At 35.0% G+C, this 18804-nt stretch overlaps 2 long non-coding RNA genes across 3 annotated transcripts; one reads left to right on the top strand and one right to left on the bottom strand.

The window, feature by feature from the left end:
- Positions 1-2795: 2795 nt before the first annotated feature.
- On the bottom strand, positions 2796-5175 carry LOC148877555 (uncharacterized). 2 transcript variants are annotated; one of them, XR_016096683.1, is made up of 3 exons: positions 4685-4959; positions 3226-4480; positions 2796-3087 (listed from the first exon to the last, which is right to left on the bottom strand). It is a non-coding gene; the product is annotated as an uncharacterized LOC148877555 (long non-coding RNA). The 2 variants fall into 2 exon arrangements; XR_016096689.1 differs by lacking the exon at positions 3226-4480 and having other exon boundaries at positions 4685-5175.
- On the top strand, positions 3764-8009 carry LOC148877554 (uncharacterized). Its single transcript, XR_016096700.1, has 4 exons — positions 3764-4490; positions 5672-7368; positions 7452-7513; positions 7614-8009. It is a non-coding gene; the product is annotated as an uncharacterized LOC148877554 (long non-coding RNA).
- The last annotated feature ends 10795 nt before the right edge of the window (positions 8010-18804 follow it).

Genomic DNA, 18804 nt, shown 5'->3' with positions numbered 1-18804 from the left:
ATTTTCATTCATTGAAGATTTAGATATATATATATATATATATATATATATATATATATACAGCGGAGTGTCCTAATCCCGGAGACTCCCAATTCAATCCTAACACCCCCTTCAAATTGGAGCATGTAGATTGTGAATGCTCAATTTGCGGAGAAAATATTCAAATTCTCTGCAATCCAGTGCCTTTGTAAAAATGTCTGTCAGCTGAACGGTAGTCGACACATAAGCAGGACGAATGCAACCATTTTGAATCACATCACGAACAAAATGGCAATCAACTTCAATATGTTTCGTACGCTCGTGAAACATTGGGTTGGCTGCAATATGCAAGGTTGTCTGACTATCACAATATAATCGCATTGGATTCAAATGCGTCACTCCAAGGGCCAATAACAATCCCTTTCAGTCATTTTAGTTCACACGTGGCCGTGGCCATAGACCGATACTCTGCTCCCGTTGAAGAACGAGGCACAGTGTGTTGTTTCTCAGTTTTTCAGGAAATCGGCAATTTCCCAAGTAGAATAAACCACCCAGACAGGGAACGTCGGGACAAAGAACAGCTCACCCAGTCTGAATCACACCATGCATATAACTGCAAGTCGCAATCTGAACGCAAGAGAATTCCTTGACTAGGATTTCCTTTCAAGTAGCGCACCACTCGCAATGCAGCCTCCCAATGTCTTTCTTGTGGTTGCTGCATGAATTGGGATAGAACGTTCACACAATAAGACAACTCAGGACGAGCTGCTGAGAAATAAATAAGCTTGCCCACCAAGTGCCTGTATCGCTCAGGATCAGATAAGAGAGGTCCATCTGTCAAGGCCAAATTGTGATTTTACTCCATAGGAAAAGGAGCAGGTTTTGCACCAAGTAATCCAACTTTAGCGATAATATCCAGAGCATACTTTCGTTGAGACAGAAAAATTCCTGTTGAGTTTCGGGCAACTTCAATGCCTAGAAAATATTTCAATGGTCCCAAGTCTTTCATATGGAAGCAGTCACTCAAATATTTCTTGAAGACTTGAATTGCCATATGATCATTACCTGACAGGATAATGTCATCCACATATACGAGGACAAGCACATGTACCCTGTCTCGACGAAAGGTGAATAAGGAGTAATCTGAACCTAATTGTTGAAACCCATATGTCTTCAAGGCTACAGTTAATTTAGCAAACCAACATCTCGGCGCTTGCTTCAAGCCATATAGAGATTTTCGCATGTAGACTTCCTCATGAAGGTCACCGTGCAATAATGCATTATGTACGTCCATTTGATAAAGCTCCCAATTTCTAGCTGTTGTGGCTGCAAGAAAGGTACGAACAGTAACCATTTTTGCAACTGGGGCAAAAGTTTCATTATAATCAATTCCCTCAGCCTGCTTGTTCCCAAAGATCACGAGACGGGCTTTGTATCTTTCCACTGTCCCATCAGCGTGGTACGTGATTCGATATACCCATTTGCATCATATGGTTCATTTTCCGGATGGCGAAGGCTCTACGGTCCATGTCTGATTATTCTCAAGTGCATGTATTTCTTTTTGCATTGCATCCCTCCATTTTTCATCCTTTACGGCCTCAACAAAAAAAGTAGGTTCAACTCCTGTAATAATAGCTGCCAAGAAAGCATGATATCGACAAGAAAAGTTGTTACAATTCACATAGTTATCTATGGGATAAGGACTACCTACAGGATGTGATTGGCCGAGTGAGCTTGCAAAGGAACGTGCAGAGGGACTCAAGCGTTGTGTGGTGTGAAGCACATTGTCTTTTAACCTTGTGGACTGTTGTTTCTATCGATGCCCACGCCCTAAATGAGAATCAGAGTGCTGTTGTTGCTCAACATTGCCACCCCCTTGACGTCAGGACTGTCTTCGCTTGTATTTCCTGTGGTGACGTCAGAAGAATGCATGGGTTCACTAGTATTGGCATTTGGGTCTACATGGGTTCCTTCTTCTACACTGACTCCTTCTGCAAGTTCACCTTGCTGGTTAGTCTCCATCTCGCCATTTGCTTGTCCTGGTAAATAAGTGGACGGCACCAACACCTCATCTACCCCACCTATTCCACAATGAAATTTGCCTTGTGCTTTGTTTGGTTGTTTATCCTCCTTGCGTGTACAAGGGAATTCATCCTCTAAAAAGGTAATATCTCTTGATGCAAAGAACGTGCCAGACTCTAAATCATACAAGCTCCATCATTTCTTTCCAAAAGGATACCCAACAAAAACGCAACGTCTACTTCGACTGACAAATTTATCCCCTCCATGTCCATGATTGTGTGCATATGCCAAGCAACAAAAAACTCGCACATTATCATAAGAAAGGGGTCGCCCAAATAAAACTTCATAGGGAGTTTTTTCCTTTAACAGAATGGACGGTGTCCGATTGATCAAATAACATGCGGTCAATACACATTCCCCCCAAAAATCAATGGGCATGCTAGCTTGAAAATGCAATGCTCGGGCAATGTTGAGTATGTGCCGGTATTTGCATTCAACCCTCCTGTTTTGTTGAGAGTTCCCGACACAAGTGGTTTGATGAATAATACCATGCTGAGCAAAATAATTAGCTAAGCAGACAAATTCAGTCTCATTATCAGTATGAACCACTTTGACATGTTTGTTAAATTGCTTTTGAACCATAACAAAAAAATTTCGAAGAACTTGTCCCACTTCTGTCTTATCAATTAGAAAATAAATCCAAACGCCTCTAGAAAAATCATCTACTATTGTCAAGAAATAATGAGCACCACGAGAAGCTGCAGTTCTATAAAGACCCCATAAATCACAATGAATTAACTCAAAAATATCGGATGCTTTGTTATTACTAGAAACAAACTCTTCTCGACATTGTTTAGCTCGGAAGCATACATCACAACCCTTAATATTGTTATCTTTATTATTTTTAGTACTAACAAAAGGCAGCAACTTAATAATTTTATGAGAATGATGCCCTAACCTTTGATGCCAAATATCACACGTCTTGCTCTATATAGTCTCCATTGCTCTTGCTGATGCAACGCTCCGAAAATAATAGAGTCTCTCTCGCTGCTCACCCTCTTCAATCAGCATCCTTGTAGTTCGGTCCTGTATCACATAGAATTTATTAGTGAACTGAACAACACAATTCGACTACTCAATTAATTGCGACACAGAAATTAGATTGCAATTCAAATTAGGCACATATAAAACATTAGTCAGTTTTAGATGATTGTCCAACGCAACTATGCCTTCTTTCTCGGCTATTGTCGCTTTCCCATCTAGCAACCCGACGGAGCATGGAATGATGTTCTTTATGTCTCTTATCGATTCGAGGCTTCCTGTCATATGATGAGAAGCCCCTGTGTCTATTATCCACTCTGACAATTTTCGCTTACCACTTAGTTGTTGACTCCCTTCTTTCTGTGTGTTCAAAAGGTTGAGTAACATGTTCCACTACTCACTACTTAGTCCATTTAACCCAGTCTTGACTGTATCGATTGATTCTCCTTGAGACGCATTGCCTTGTACAGAGACTTTGGCGGTATTGGCCTTGATTTGGCTGCCACGACCTTTTCCTCCTGCCCCTGTTCCTTATTTTCGTCCACCACGCCCACTGTGTTCTTTTTCTTTGTTTTTAACCATATCGACCATGTGTCTAAAAACCCTTAATCAACGGCAGAATCGTCACAAAAACAGAAAATCGGATCTCCCTAAAACTTGTCGCAGAACTTCAACTTGCCGAAAATCCGTTAAAGATCCGGACGTTCGTGAGTCTTATCTAGAACTCCTTGACGAGGCACCGATTTCGAAGCCGTGGAATCTGAGGCCGATCTTTCGACAACCTCAATGCGCGGTTCCTTCAGGACCGTCCTGATCCAGTCGAAGGGTTTTTCACTCAGTGTAGAATCTTCAGACGTTCGACGCAGGCACTCACGGATACTTGATCGGTAGTTTTCTATTGAGGCCCGGGATGTGGTTACCACGATCGAGAGATAGAACCGTGATGCTGAACTCTTGACTCTCTTCAAGTCACAAAACTGCTGTCGATATCCCAAAACTGCTTCTGCTTCTGCTTCAACGGAACTAACTTTTTGTTCGGATGTGGAAGCAATATGAAGCAGAAGCAGTGTTGTCGACAGCGTTTCTAAGAGATCGCCGCCACCGAACGAAACACGAACGCCGACGCTGGTAAGAGATCGCTGCCACTCGTAAGAGATCGCCGTCACCGGAACGAAACACGACTACTGGTAATGGATCGTCCCCGCTGGAACGATTCCCGCCTCTCAGTGTTCGCACGATTGGTAACAGATCGTTGGTAACAGATCGCCGCTTCCACCGCCGGTTGCAGTCTTGGTAGGACGAAGACGAAGATCTAACTCTGTGGAATCCGGAGAATCGATCGGAATCTGGCATGCAGAGTTTCTCCTTTCCCGGCACCGAATATCGTCGCTTCTGCCACTGATCTCCAGAGGTCTTGGAACACAGACCTCTCGTGGCTCTGATACCATGTAAAACAGAGCTTTTCTGATTTGCTTTTCTGATTTGCTTTTCTTATTTTCATTCATTGAAGATTTAGATATATATACACAGCCATCGAACATCGGGAACTCAAACTCAAAACAAACTCCTAATTCGATCCTAACTCAGCGGAGTCTCCTAATCCCGGAGACTCCCAATTCAATCCTAACAGAACGGAAAGTACCTTCTGCTTTGCCAACAAGCGGCGGGAACCACCATCGCCTTCTTCGACTATCGCAGATGCGTCAGTACCGCGAGCTCTTTCCCTTTCACCGACCCGTCTTCGATCGCTTCAACCAAAACTGCAATCCCTCCTTCTTCGACTATGGCAGTTCTGCCCTCTGGAATTGCAGCTAAGTTGCTCAGAACCACCATCACCTTCTCCGTCAAACCGCTCCCCTGCTCTGAAATCAAGTCCACCAGCGGTTTCACGGTTCCCGCATTAACAGACCTCTCCTTGTTCTGTTTCGTAGAACAGAGCTTATATAGAGCGTCGTAAGCGCGTCTTTCTTCCCTCGAATTCACTCGCCCAAACCCACTCGCGAGGATCTTCACTTTGTTCCATGTTCAGGTCTAATTTGAAGCTTTGATCACTCTGTTGTTTGTTTTGTCTATTTCTACTTGTAGAGAGACTGTGATTCTTCAAAACATGTGTTGTTGTAATCTCACCATTTTTGTATGTATAATGTTATGTCAGATTACTATAATTGACTTCATGGTTAAATTTCATTTTGGTCTTCATTTATTTTTCAAAAAAAAAATGAAAATTTCCCATCTCAACAGAAAATATTTGTTTATATGCTTCATTTCTGTTAATCGTGAATTCATTTAATAACATTACAATTTTTTTTATAAGAATAACTTTACAATTAGTTTCGGTCTTTCAGACCGTTTTAATGTCTTGGAATTCAATCCTATGTTCTAGTACTGGTGTTTCTAAGTTATTTTTTCTGGGTTTTAAGTCTACATTTTCTAAATTCTATGGTATTTTTGGTCTGGGAATAATTGTCATTCGGGTCCTTTTCTTTTTGCTTGGTGATCACAGCATGGTTCCAGTAAATTGTCACTTAAGAATCAGTATCTAGCCTTTAAAATGAGCTTTACCTCATTAAGATATTAATCCAATTTGAGGATACTGGTAGTTTTCACAAAGAGAGGGCTGTTAATGCAGGAGAAAAGAGACCAACGGTGGGATCGCTCTGCAAGCACCGATTGCTTCTTGTCTTCGATTAACGAGAGGGCTGTTGAGTAGAGCACATGCTGCGTTCTGCTTCGACGTGGTCGAACTGGTCTTTCGATTTTTCCATGATTTCTCGAATTGTTATTTTGGTCAGGGGGTTTTTATCGAAAAGACGAAAAGACGAGAAAGGAGCTAAATAAGCTCCGGGGTGAGCCAATAAGGGCTTCAGAACATGGCCATGATGTTTTGATCATAGAAGGAAGATAACCAGCAATTAAAATAAACAAAATCACTCTGAAGGACCAAATATGCATTTCCCAGGTTAAATAGGTTTTAAGAGAAAAATGGTAAGAAAAAGAAAATAAAAAAAAGTTTAATAGGGTATTTTAGTAATTTAACGTTTTTGTATTTGTATTCCTCCCAAGCTGAGCTTAAAATCCCTCCATTATGATTGAAAATCCCGAGCTCACTTTCGAAAGTGAAAATATATATGTTTTACATTTGATAATATTCTATGGTTTATTTATTTCCTTTTTAATCATGCAATCTAGACCGTTAAATTTATTTAATGCCTGCTTTTGGTTGCATGTAAAACCACAAAAAAACCACAAATAAATGAATTCACTAATATGATTCTCTTTCCAAGAAAAGCACTTCTTTTTTTTTGTGGTTTTACATGCAACCAAAAGCAGGCATATGTTGAGAGTGAAAGAGAAAAGAGAATCATATTAGTGAATTCATTTATTTATTTTGGAATTCTCATGGGAAGACTTTGTAGGGTGTAAACGGTATCCGACTATCCCATTCCGAATTTAATATCTGACATAATCAAATCGAATTCCAATGGTTTGATAAATTTAACGGTCGAATTCAAATTTATACATTTTTACCGGTTAACTTTTTGAATTCGAATTCGAATTCGCGTTGATCCGATTCGATTAAAATTCGAATTCGATTAATTATATACATTAATATATATTAATATATACATTTAACTCTTAAAGAGGGGTCATGTCCCTCGTAAAAAAAGCTAACATGCAATGATGTCACTCTCTCTCTCTCTGATCCTTCTCCTCCCTCTCGGGCCTCTCCCCTCTCTCTCTCTTCTCAATGACCCTTCCCCTCCCCTCTCACCCTCTCGGTCCTCACCCACCCTCTCGGTCCTCACCCCCCCTCTCTCTCTTGTCCTTTCATCTCCTTTTTTTTTTTTTTAAGTTTTAATTTCATTCTTCTTCCTCCTCTTCTCTTCCTCTCTCTCCCTCTATCTTTTTTATTCGCACTCCTCTTCTCTTCCTCCCTTTTTTATTCCTAATCTTTGCAATCTGTGATAGCAGTCGAACACCGGTCATTGGCCACTACCATCTCTTTCGCCACTACTCAAACTCAACGCCTAAACAAGTCAAAGAAAGGAAGTGGGAGTAATGCTTCGATGACTGAGCCGGAGCCTGAGCAAGCTGGAGGAGCGACTTTGCATAGCTCCAGCATCATGGGTAGTGCCATGAGCGTTGGAGTTCGCAAGCAAGGAATCTTGTGGGTGATTTAAGAAATTTGAATTATTTATCAACAAAGAAATCGAGGAAAGTACGTCTTCGAAATTTGAATTATTCATCAACAAAGCTATCGAGGAAAGCAACTTTATCATTTTCTTTACAAGACTAAGGCCAAAGAAATTCAGGATTTCAGTCACTGTGAGTTGCTGTGTCTTTCTTTCCTTTTGCCATTCTCTCTTCCCTTCTCGAGTACGTTGACCCTTTGTCTTTTGGGCAAATAGGAGCCACACCAAGACAATTGGATCTCCAATTAGACCGATTTATGCCCTTTATAAGATGACTGGTAAATTTTCTTATTATCTTATAATCATATTTTGCATATTTACAGGTGGTTACTGCTTATGTGTTTTTTTAATTTAATTTCTGCATGTTTTATTTCACAGTTGTGCTCAGCTACGTTTTTAAAATTTGCCATTTGGTTGCTATAGACAACTAATGACTTTTAGGATGTATTCTTATAAATATGGAAGTGATGTTATTTTCTCTCCGTCTTCAGGTATGCTTTCTTTTCTTGTACAAAGTAGTTTTGTTGTTGTTGTTGGTTTTTATTTTATTTATTTTGTTATACAAGATTTCATTTTGCACAATGCCCTTAGTCTCAGGGTTTTAGTTCTTTGTGTATTGTTTCATCCAAAGATGATGTACTTGTGCTAGATTTAATTTCATTCACCCGTGATACTTCTCTCCTCCCTTATTGATTTTAAAGTGGGAAGGGTGTTATCCTTGTAAAAAAAACGTTTGAACATATTCGAGTTACAGTTATATGTGTTTGAAACATTATAAGGAACTTGGTATTAGAAGTTATTATCTATCTTATTTATAGATGTAAAATAAATAAATTAGAAATAAAATCTGTTGAACATAAACACATACCAATGATTGAAGTATATGTGAATAGTGGTACAATGTTAAGAGACAGAGCATCAGGAAAAAATGAAAAAGAACAGAAGAGAAAAGCATGCAACTGTTTTTGGTATTCTGTTACTGGTTAGCTTATTATCTATCCTTCATGTGGATGCTTATAGTTCTGTTAGTTAGGATATGGTGAATTTAAACAAGAAAGACCAAACAAATAAAAAAAATTTGCATTAAGCACAATTGCATTTTAGGCGCATGTATTCCATGGTCTTCTGTGCCTCAGTATTTGTGCCATCTACAAAATGACAACAAACTGTAGTGTCTCCAACTTGAAAAGTTAATTTATTTCAGAAATACTTTTGTTCCATCTATATGTGCATTACTATATGTTCCTCACATCACAAATGTATATCCACTTCTAGGCCTTGAGTTGTAGTTACTCATTTCAGCTTTCAATAATTATTAAACACTATTGTCCCAGAAAGAAAGTAATACTTGATTCACATAGGGGATTAAGTTGGTAGAATGTTTTTGTCTACAACTTTAAATTCCAAAGTTAAACAAAGTTTCTACCGATGTGAACTAGGAGGGTCACCTTTACAAAATTCATTGGCATAGGACAAAAACTTCATGCCTAAATCCACATGGGATTGGTTATCTATTGTGCTTACACATGACATTCTAATATGACACTAAGAGCAATATCCATATATGAGCTATTGTACATGCTACATTCTAATATGAAAACATTATTACTTATCTTCTGGGATGGTCAGCAGGCAACTCACCTGCTCTCATTTTTGTAGATTTTGTCACATTTTGATCTAAGATCTTGTACATGCTTTCGAGGCAGTACCATATCACATGTCAACCATGAAAGCTAACCTAAGTCTTGCTCATCAAAAGAACTACTTGCACATGTGAGAGAAACAACTAGAGGCCATTAGCTAAGATAATGATTGCTACAAAACCTGAGAATCATCAAGCTAATTTTAATGGTTATTTCTGATGGTTATTTCTGATGAAGGTTCATGGTCTTGACCTGGAAGAAAGATATTGTGAGAATGGTGCCTTCCCAACAGAAGCAACACCTTGCTTTCAATTAAATACTCATAGCATTGGTTGTTTGTTTTATGCTGGCACTAAAACATGTAAATCTAACCATTAGGCTCAGTTTGGAAAGAGTAAAAATACAAATACAAATGGAGTCTATCCCTTTCTCTAAAAATCATTTTTTCATGGAGAATCTATTGAAGATAAATTTCAAGTAGCAGAGTAACAGCAATATAATGTCAATTGGAAATTTAAAATAAGCCTAACTATGGAACCTCTTCCCTTCTGAAAATAACAAATGGGGTTTTGAAAATCTGACACATGCTATACATAATTAATGATAATGTTCAATTTTCTTTACAAATTAGTTTTGCTTTTTGCTTTATTTGTTCATGTTCTTTATAATTTCTTGATATTTAATTTAGATTAATGTCCTTCTTTTAAACAAAATGATATGTAGCTTATTATAAATTACAGATAATGTAAAGCCCCTTATTTGTTTTTTCCTTGTGTTTATATCTTTTACAAATAATATAAAGCCTCTTATCTATATATATATATATATATATTTTGCTTATATGTGCAAAAGTTTCTATTTGGAAAACCTTGTGGGCTACTATAAAAGATGAGTCCTACATGCACATATGCTCCTAGTATTAGTAGGAAATTTTCTCTTAACCAATATCCATTAAAAATTGACTTTGGCCCACAGCGTTGGCAAGTAACAATGGTACAACCTCATAAGAATACAAGGGTTATAACTGTTAATATCTTTTGCCGATTTAAGTTTCATTCAGAAATGTGGCAACATTATCTCTCAATGAGATCAATGATTAATGAATTTAATGATGGATCATTATGGGAGGCATAGCTACCAAGTGCAAGAAAAACGAATCAGTCAAACATAGGTCAAAACAAGATTCAAATTGCAAGTTATCCATCAATCAAGATACTTTGCTGTAATTTTTGTGGAGTTAAAGATTATATGTTCACAGAGATTATGAATGGTCTAATTGAAGATTATAGACCTACTATGGTTATTCTCGTTGAAATAAGGGCCAAAAAATCTGAATTTGAAAGTATTATCAAACAACTTCGAATCAATAGTTGTCATATAGTTGAACCTGATGAATATTCTAATGGAAGTTGGTTTTTATGGGAGGGTAGAGATGTCCTTTTAAATTTCACCAACATTTCTAGCCAGTGTATGCAGGTGTAGATAGATTTGCAAAATTTTTAACCAAAATGTTTATTAGGAGGTTGTAGAGAAATAATGCAAAGTTGGTATGCGATACAAGCAAAAGCAACTCTTCTTGATACAGTAGAAGAGAATGAATATAGCGTAGATGAGGGAGAAAATGAATAATGGTCTTAAAATTTACAGTTTAACTTTATAAATACTTACAAAGAGTAGCGTGAAGAATTGTAACTTTACTAGTTTATAAGTTAGGTCTAGTGAATTTTGTGAGAGTACTACTTGAAAAGTGTAATTATCCTTTTGGTTTGAAAAGAGTACTACTTCAGAAACTATATTTTGATCTTTTTGTGTACATAAATGTAAAGGAAAATATGATTTTATAGATATCTCTCTTCTTTCTTTTTTGTGTATTCTTTTATTTTTGCTTCTTTAGTATGTGTGGGGATTGAATTAGTTTTATTTTCTATACTATCCATGCCAAACATTAGTAGCAAAGACATTTTCTATAGAAGGGATAACTATAGGGGGGAAGGCAAGAGAAAGAGAAGGATCTACGCTAACAAAGAGGATGACCAAGTCTTTTTTTAGCCTAGACATAATAAAATGATCACATAGCTGAGCCAGCTCCAAAGAGTCCAATATGCAAGTTTAGTAGTTGGAAATGCTGAGTGTGGTCAAAACATATGAAGCAAAATCTAATAAACAAAATAGGTTAGAATCGAATTCAGCAAACTAGGTATAGTATTTAATGATTTGTATGCTAAGAGCATGGAAAGACTTTCTTGTGTTTAGATCGCTAAATATTGATTTGATTGCAAGTAGCACCTTTGAGATGGCTAGAGCAGGACTCCACATGGCAGATTTTTTTTTTTTTTTTTTGTATTTAATGTTCCTAATACAAAAACCACCTTTGAGATGGCTAGATCTGGACTCCCGGCATAGTAGAACAACTACAAATGATGCTGAATGAACTCAATCCTTATGTAAAAGTGTTTCATCAGGCAAGAGATATCCTCCAATATAATCAATTACTCAGCCTACACATTAGAATAATAAAAAAAAGAGTTTCAAACACAAACTAGTATAACAAACCATAAGATGAAATTGTAGCATTGATAGTTGGTGATGGGTCTGAAAATATACATCGACGAGATATTATTGTCCGTACCATTGACAATAAACTTCAAAGAATAGATGAAACACATCCAAACTATATGCCGTTACAATACCCCCTACTGTTTCCATATGGAAAAGATGGTTGGAGCATTAACATTCCACATGAAGGAGTTAGAGTCATTAGAAGCATTCGAAGAGACACTATTTCTATAAGAGAGTTTCATGCATACCGACTTCAAGAACGAATATAAGAAGGCAAAACACTATTACAAGTTGGTTGTCTATTACGATAATATCTAAATGATGCATATGCAATTATAGAGGAAGAACGCCTTAGGTTTATCAAATTAAACCAAAAACAAATGAGAAGCGATTTGTACTAAGGTTTGCAAGATGCAATAACTTCAGGAGATAATGATGCTCGATCAGTTAGTCGTCGCCTTGTCCTTCCTTCTACATTTACAAGAGGATTGAGATACATGATCCAAAACTACCAAGATGCAATGGCAATATGTTGAGCACTGGGCCCTCTAAATCTTTTTATCACATTCACAGCAAATCAAAATTAGAGTGAGGTTACAACAACTATGACAGAAATGCCTTAGTTAAAACAAAATGATCGTCCTGATATCATCACACATGTATTCAAAATGAAGCTCAAATAACCGCTAGATGATATTAAGGTCTAACAGATTTTTGGAAAAGTATTTGCATGTTTGTCCATACAAATCTCTATCCACTAATACGATTTTATAAAAACCATATTGTCAGTTGTCTTCTAACATAAACTTTGAACTTTCAGATTTACATGTCATTGAATTTCAAAAGAAAGGGGTTCCACATGCATATATATTAGCCACACTTTATCCTAAAGATAAGCCTTGTACCTCTATAGATATAGATGCAATAGTTTGTACCGAAATACTGGACAAAGATGAAAACCCTCTATTATATGAAACCATCATGAAATTTATGATACATAGACTTGTGGAAGGATTAATCCAAACTTACCATGCACAACTGAGTTCAAGTGTACAAAGCATTACCCACGAGAATTCTCTTTAGAAACCATTATTAAAGAAAGTGGTTATCGTATCTACCGTATGAAGAATGATGAAAAGTAAAAGTTGGAAAATATAAAGTTGATAATCGTTAGGTTGTTCCTTACAATAAAGATTTGTCATGAAAGTATAATGCTCATATCAATGTCGAAATTGTTGGATATTTTCAAATTGTCAAATACTTATACAAGTATATACACAAAGGATTTGACAAAGCAACAATTTTTCTCTAAATGAATCAAACTGAAAACAATAGAAGTACAGAGCTAATTCAAGGAATTAATGAGATCCAACAATATATGGATGTAGATATGTATCAGCCTCTAAAGCATGTTGGAGAATATTTGATTTTCCTTTAAAACATAAGAACCCACATGTTGAAAGACTACAATATCATTTAGAAAATCAATAGATAATTATTTTCAATGATGACTTATACCATGTAGTATAAAAAACAGATATTGAGAGAATATTGTTTACTACATGGATTGAAGCAAATGCAAAATACCTAGATGCTTGAGAATTAACATATCTAGAATTTCCTACAAAGTGAGTTTGGAATCAAGATGAAAACATTTAGACAAGAAGAAAAAAATGCCGATCAATTAGAAGATCAATACTATGCGCATCCTGGTTCTGGAGAGAAGTTCTACTTATGAATGCTATTACATGTAATTCGTGGACCTAGGAGTTATAAAGAATTGAGAACAATTGATGGCATTGAACATCCAACTTAAAAGCCAGCATGCAAAGCTTTCGGCTTGCTAGAAGATGATAACGAATGGCATTAAGCATTATCCGAAACTTGCATTTGGGCAACTAGAGATCAATTATGTCATATGTTTGTAACGATTCTACTATTCAATAAAGTTACAAATCGAAAACAACTATGGAATATTCATGAAAAGAGTTATGCAATGACATACAAGCAAGAGCAAGAACAAAAACTCAAGATTCAAACTTGTTATCTAACCAACAATTACAAAATTGTGGCCTATATGAGATTAATTCAATTTTGACCAAAAATGGAAAATCTCTATAATATTTCCCAAATATGCCAATTCCTAAAAAGAACAACACATACAACAACATAAACAAACTTCTATGGGAAGAACTACAATATGATAAAAATATTTCAAAGAAAGAATTTCAACAATTATATGGAGGATTAAACCAGGAGCAAAGGATAATATTTGAGAAAACCATTAATTCATGTGAAACTAAAATTGGTGGGCTTTTCTTAATCTATAGAAGCGGTGGTACAAGCAAAACATATTTGTGGAATACATTGATTTCAAAGTTAAGATTAGAGAGAAAAATAGTTTTTGTGGTTACGACGCTTGAAATTGCAACACTATTACTACAAGGTGGAAGAACATGACACTCAAGGTTCAAAATACCACTTAAATTACATGAGACTTTAACATGTTCTATTAATCAAAAGTCTCAATTAGCATCACTTATTCAACAAACAAAGTTAATAATTTGGGATGAAGTCCTGGCTCATAGATATGCAATTGAAGCAGTTGACCGCACTATAAAAGATATCATGAGAGTAAGTGCATCACATAACTCCAACAAACCCTTTAGTGGTAAAATTATTGTCTTAGGTGAAGATTTTAGACAAATTCTACTTATTGTTCCAAAAGTATGAAGACAAAAAATTGTTGCTACATCATTGCAAAGATCAGAATTATGGTCGTAATGTCAAGTTTTCAAATTAACAGTAAACACAAGGCTTTTAACAAATAATGAGACATCTGATCAACTATCAGAAATAGAAAAAAAATTGATAATTGGGTCCTTCATATAAAAAATGGTGATATCAAATGTGTTTCTCTAGAACCTAATGTTGAGTTTAATTGAATACAAATACCAGATGGTATTCTAATAAAAGAAGATGGAATCGAGATAAAAACTTTGGTTGACAGCATCTTTCTAGACATTCAACAAAAATTTATAGATGAAGATTACCTATTAAAACGAGTAATACTTGCTCTACGAAATGAAGAAGTTGAAGACATAAATTTATACATTCTAGAACTTTTACCTACCGATGTTTGTACATATCTAAGTGCAGATACAATAATCAAAGAAGATGATTTGACATCAAAGCACTCAAGTATGTACCCAACAGAATATCTTAACTCTATTAAGTTGACAAGCATCACAAACTATTCTATGCATCTAAAAGTCCAAGTTCCTATAATGCTCTTAAAAAATCTAGGCCCATCACATGATCTTTGCAATAGAACAAGACTTATCATCCAGAAACTTAGAAATCATGTCATAGAAGCAAAAATAATCACAAGAACACATGTTGGTCCAAATGTCTTCATTCCATGAGTAATAATAACACCAATAGGAGTATCACTTCCTTTTTGTTTCAAAAGACGACAATTCTCAATTAGGCTCTCATTTGTTATGACAATCAATAAAAGATAGGGACAGTCTATACAACATGTTGGTGTATATCTAAAAGATCTAGTCTTCACACATTGGCAATTATATGTAGTGGTTTCTAGAGTATCATCAAAATCTGGCACAAAGATCCTCATAAATAATAAAAAAGAACATTTAAAGATTCATACAAGAAATGTTGTCTACAAAGTATTCAATGAAATTTCAACTACAATATTATAAATCAGTATTTTTATTTTTAAATACTATGCATCACATTATTTTCAAACTCTTGTATATTAAAATTAAAATTATCTCATGTTACTTAAAAATTATTCTTGTAGGATGTCATTTTCACCAGCCCCAATATACATCATGTACATTCATTAATCTTATTGGGACTTCAAAGGTTGGTTGTTCAGATTCATAGGAATCCATACTATCAAAGAAGGCAACAAACTCAAAAAATATGTAGGATGATTTTTATCAATCATAAAGTTATAGCATCAATTTTTCTTTGACACATATCCCTAACATGCCTAATCAAAAATTAAAAAGTACTAACTTAGCATTAAAAATGCAGGGACAAGACATTGAAATAAGAATGTAGATATGATTTATAGACAAGTTCTACAAACAATTTCAATAAGGAAAAGTGTATAGCATATCCCACCTGCACGCACTTTTAATTGACCAAAAATATATAATTGTTCGAAAAGACACTCACTTGTAATTTACAAGCAAGACAAAAATTACAAAAGAAATAAACAATGCTCTAGAATTTCCCCTATACAAATACAAGTTTGTTGCATTTGACAAGATTGAGCAATTCAAAGGAAAAAAAAATTATCGATATACCTACAAATCATCTATTTTCAAATAAACATAAGTATATTTAACATTTCCTAATAGCAAAAGTTTTTATTATCTTGTAGATATTGTTGCAATAATTGTTTGTATAAGCAACATCTACACTATTGCTTTAGGATCAAAGAAAAGAAGCGTTACCATATTTGATGAGAATTAAGTAATTATCAACAAAAGTCTTTGAAAAATCAAATTTATACTATAATGAATTAAATTTTAATCATTGTATCTTATGTTTTACAAATAAAGCTTACTACCAATAAGTCTAACACTATGGGACACACAATAAGACATTAGTAAAGAAGAATTACTTCAAATAGAAGCAAAACCTAGTACATTAATAGATTCTTCTATTCGAATAACAACATTCTAAAGTAAGCAAACATTATATTTCTTCAACTTATAAGAAATCATGAAATAAACATTATATTTCTTCAACTTATAAGAAATCATGAAATAATATACTTTTTGTCATGTAAGTTTATCACTCTTTACTAGCAAATTCACAAGAATCAACATCAATGTAGAAATAAAAGAAACAAGCAACCTCCTCTCATGGTAATACAATAATTTAGACTTATATCTATATAAAATTTAGATTATATTTCTATAAAAACTAAAAATGAAATTATTATTATAGGTTTAAACGAAATGAAGAAGCAATTAAGAAATTCAAACAACAAAAAATTGCTACTTCATTAGCTCAAGAAATGTCATTAGGAAAATATATAAGCCTTGTCAAATTCAAAACATTAATACAACAAAAATAAAACCACAAAATCAGGTATCATATCTTTGTATGTATCACATCTATTGATGTTGATCATGGATTTTGGTATGAGAGCTTGCAAAAATTGCAAAAAGAAAGCACTTGAATTAAATGAAATTTTCAGCTGTCCAAACTGTCAACAAGAATACATCAACACAATCACAAGGTAAATTTCGAAATACAAACTATCTTCTTAATATATCTAAATTATGCCATACTAACAACTATGTTTAATTGCAGGTACAAAATATCCATCATTTGTCAAGATCCAACAACTCAAAATTTCATTGTATTTGACAATCAAGTTGAAAATATTATGGGAATGACTATCGGAATTAAAACAAACGCTCTCCAAGGTATGTCTAGTAAAATTCTTTGTTCGAAAAATAACAATATTTTTACATCAACAACATCATTAGAATAATATCTTCATAATATACAACATAAATTTTACTACAGGAGGATGAATATGATTAGTTTCCACGTTTAATAAAGTCTTGCTTATGGAAGTACCACATCTTACTAACTAAATCTCATCGACAAACAATGCTCATAGTTATCTTAATCTTTGATGTGAATTGGGCCAAGAATCAACAAGGCTATTTGCTGAAATTGAAACTATCAAATCTAATAACAGTAATAATGAAGCTACAAAAGATAAGAACTCTAAACACACATGCATTTTCAACATCATATATATTCAATAATTTCATAATTTGAAATACTACCTAAATTAATTTAATAATAATTTTTTATTTAATCTTACCCAGGTACACAATCAATCAAAGATGAAGGAAAAAGCAACAAAGGAAAATCAATAATTGAATAATCAACAGATCTACAAGCTCAACAAACAGAATTCAAACCACTCTTATGTACCAAATTAAAATCTCTCTTTCTCCCTCTCTCTCTCTACCTATAATGCTACATATGATTACATAAATCAGATACAATTAATATCTCCCAAAATCTAGTACATTAAATTAAGTTGCTCAATTAATTATCATTGTATCAATTAACACTAAGCAAAATCAAACAACATACTTAAAACAATATATATATATATATATATACAAGTATGCAATCTCGTGCTTAGCACGGGTAACTTTGCTAGTTTACCCTTTAATCAAAATAAGGCCTGTAATTTGGGTAGTCCAACCGAACTAGAGTTTTTGCATCCAACTATAAGGCTTGAATTTTTTACAATGCACAAGTCGTAAAATAAGTATATAACCCAACAAACCAACTTGAGTTTCATCAGTTTACTCATTAATGACTTACCACATTTATGGGTATACTTAGCAACTTGATTCTTGAGTTTGGTATGGACCTTAAGCCTTTGGGCTTAGGTTGGCTGTGGCCCCGATAACCGACTACATTACTACCTGCTAGAGTTGCACCTAAATGTGGAACTTTCATGCTAAAATTGTCCACTGGAGGTTTCGGTTGTTAGACCACTGGGCCCCAAAGAACCAGGACCCCCTATTGAATGAGTTTCACATTTAACTGGTTTGAGGTTGATTAAGATTGCCATTTATTGAAAATTGGCACTAAGCTCAACACCAAATAGGCATTTCCCTTAATGAAGCTTGAAATTTTGTTTGGTTAAGTTGTTTAAGAAAACATTTTTCTTTTCTTTTTTTTTTTTTTGTATGAGAGCCATTCATTGAAATGAATGTCAAAATGATGGTTTCTTCAAATGGAATCCGAATCAGGTTCCAACATAGGGTCCCAACAACCCTTGAAGTTGGCTATGAAACATTTAACCATGAATGACAAGGGAAATGTTCCCAATGCACGACTGCAATGGTTGTTGGGACTTGTATTGGGACTAGATTAGAACTCCCCCCAATGGCAAAGCGTTTTTTTTTTTTTATTGTTTGGTCTATGTGGCACCTAGCTATCTAACGAAAAAATAAATGTATTGTCCCCATTTTCAAGAGAAATGTCTTACTAAACCCATGCTTTTCTAATAAATGGATATGAAAGTAAACAACCCCTAAGAAAAGGATTTCATGCACTAACCTCCAAGATAATCTAGCCCAATAGCATTAGAATGACAAGCGTTTTAAAATTTCAACATGGTATTCTTGATATCGGGGTGTATCGGTAGTGTATCGATGGCATATTAGGTGTTCAATTGATACCTTACAAAAAATATTCAAACAAAAAACGAAAAAAAGGGAAAAGAAGGCTTCTCCTTCCCCTAAAATAAGCCTTTTTTTTCGCCCTCCTCCCTCTCAAATGACTCT

Source organism: Nelumbo lutea, chromosome 1, assembly GCF_056320005.1.
Source record: "Nelumbo lutea isolate HS-2025 chromosome 1, American lotus-T2T, whole genome shotgun sequence".
NCBI classification, from domain to species: domain Eukaryota; kingdom Viridiplantae; phylum Streptophyta; class Magnoliopsida; order Proteales; family Nelumbonaceae; genus Nelumbo; species Nelumbo lutea.
This window is presented reverse-complemented; position numbering and strand designations above follow the sequence as displayed.